The sequence below is a fragment of the Grammomys surdaster genome, unplaced genomic scaffold, assembly GCF_004785775.1.
Source record: "Grammomys surdaster isolate TR1022 unplaced genomic scaffold, NIH_TR_1.0 126158, whole genome shotgun sequence".
NCBI lineage: Eukaryota > Metazoa > Chordata > Mammalia > Rodentia > Muridae > Grammomys > Grammomys surdaster.
In genome coordinates, this window is record NW_021620966.1 from 647,419 (window position 1) to 650,161 (window position 2,743).

A 2,743-nucleotide genomic window follows, 5' to 3' on the forward strand; every position below is an offset into this window, starting at 1 on the left:
ACAGTCTATGGTTGGGGGTCACTATAACATGTGTATATATATATATATATATATATATATATATGTATGCCTTTATGGGAGCCTAGTGTTTATTCAAATGAAGTTTTTAATGAAACAATAAATAAGATAAAGGAAAAACAGAACATCTCAGAGAACATGCAGAAGATGGGAGTCAACAGACTACTTATCCTTCTTCTTGTTTTTTATTGGCTTTCTCATGTTTCCCCAACTCCAAGGCTAGAAATTCACTGGTCTAGGTGTGAGTAGTTTTAACCTTCCTAATGCTGAGACCCTTTAGTACATTTTCTCATGTTATAGTGACCCCCAACCATAGAATGTTTGTTACTACTTTATATCTGTAATTTTTCTACTGTTATAAATGATAATGTAAAATTTTTGGGATATAGAATTGCCAACTTATAGGTTGAGAATCAATGATCTAGGTAGTCATATTTTTTAGCTCTTCACAACAGGATTTCTTTCCAGTTGTAGTGCCAGGAACATGGAACATGGAATTTCTGATTCAATAGACCCCAAAAACTTGGAAGGAGTTCTACACTTCATGTTTTATTTTACTATCTTGATAGAAATAGGAAGCCAGATATCTTCCCTTCCCTATATGAGAAGTCAAGAGCTGTGGTTTTCGACAGAAGGAATCCTAAGGAAGTATTTCCCCTGATGACAGTGGTTTACTGACCACAAAAACCTTGAGGCTTTGTGAACTGATTCCAGGATGTGACCTTGGAGGAGCACTGTGGGCTGGTGGGGAATGTCTGACTATACTACCTCCTCACTGGCTGCAACAAATTTGGTTCCAGTGGCAGTTGCAGTACAAACAGAAGTTATTTATATGCTCTTGGGCAAAAAAGAGAAACCGCTGAGTTGTTAAGATGTTATTTGGAATAAATACTTGGACTCAGAAATGCTGGATTCAAGCTGTTGCTCCATAATTATGTGATAAATTCTATCAGATCCTCCAAGAGGTTATCTCAATATCTGTGAAAACTACAGAATAGATTAACCATATGTTTTACTAGATACTAATAACTTTCAACAATTATCACTTATAATATCTGTATTAGTCAGGGTTCTCTAGAGTCACAGAACTTATAAAATGTCTCTATATATTAAGGGAATTTATTGTAATGACTATTGTCTGTAGTCCAACTAACTCAACAATGAGCAGCTGTGAATGGAATGTCCAAGAATCTAGTATTTGCTCAGTCCCATGAGGTTAGTTATTTAAGCTGGTCTTCTGTAGAAGTAGGTTCCAACAGATGTTCTGGCAAGTAAGGGCAAGCAAAGAAGAGTGAATCTTCCTTCTTCCAATGTCCTTATGTAAACATTCAGCAGAAGGTGTGGCCCAAATCAAAAGTGTATACCACCATGCCTGGATCTGAAACTTGTGTTATCCCAGGCTGACCTTGAACTCAAAGATCTACTTGCCTCCGTATCTGGGGATTAAAAGTGCATATTAACATACCTGGGACTAAGCTTTTCATGGTCATTATGCTTCAAGATCTATATGTCAAGATCCAGATCAGAAGCCTGTGTCTTCCAGCCTCACTCATGATCTGGAGCACAGGTGAGCCCTCCACTTCTGGATTGCAGTTCATTCCAGATGTAGTCAAGTTGACAACCAGGAGTAGCCATCATAATGTCCAAAGTCAATACCTACAGAGAAGTAGAAGGTGAAACCTGAAAGAATTACTGAGCTCATCTTCTAGACACTATTTGTGTCTTAGTTTCTTTTCTACTGCTGTAATAATATACCATGAACAAGGCAACTTTCATTTGTAGACTTAATGGTTTCAGAGGGTTAAAGTTCATGAAAATCATTGACAGGAAGAATGGCAGCAGTCAGGCAGGCATGGTGCTGGAGCATTAGCTGAGGGTTATACTTGATTTATGAGCATGAGATACAGAGGGCTAACTGGGAATGCTGTGGGACCTCAAAGCCCAGCTCTAGTGGCACACCTCCTTCAACGAGTTTATGTCTCTTAATTCTTCCTAAACCACTCCACCAATCAGTGGCCAAGCATTCAAATATATGAAGCCATGGGGCCATTCTCATTCAAACTGTCATAACTTGTAAGCCAACCTATTTGCTGGACATGACTTCATTCAGACAAGTGAAGGATAAATATAGTGTTTCTTTCTTCACAAAGAGAAATGCTGATTCGTGAGTTTGATAACTTATCAAAGGCTACAGTATTAAAAGGGGGAGGGAGATAAAGTTTGAATTTAAAGCTTGCCCATGATGCAGAAAATTACTTCCATCTATCACTCCATTCCTCCAAATAGACTACTGACAATTTGTTATAGTTGAGCAACCAGCAGATAATTGAAAGCTAACAACTTTTTCTTCTACTTGGAACACATTATAATATCAATACTATTCATCTAAATTTGGGAGAGACTAAAAAAAGGTAATTTTGTCTGGAAAAAAAGCAAAATGTACATGTGTTTTCATGAAATATAAATATCCTATTAAACACACAGCTCAGTCCTTGACTAACCTCCATGAATGATGAAAATAATCTCTTAGCTCAACTGGTTAAAAAGAAATGGCAAGGGACCGAGCCTAGAGCAGGTCGCAGGCAGCAGCTCCGTACCCAACCACAGAAAACCAAGAAAAACAGGGATTCCCAGGAGCTTGAACTCACGCAGCATCCCAGGTAAGGAAATAGCAGCACTCACCCCAAACAGGGAGCAACAGGGACCCACTGGGACCCAGGAATTC

The 2,743-nt window shown here is 38.6% G+C and overlaps 1 pseudogene; it reads right to left on the reverse strand.

Moving 5' to 3' along the window:
* The window catches only part of LOC114612319, a 3,587-nt pseudogene extending 2,079 nt beyond the window's left edge, over positions 1-1,508 (reverse strand).
* Between the last annotated feature and the right edge of the window lie 1,235 nt (positions 1,509-2,743).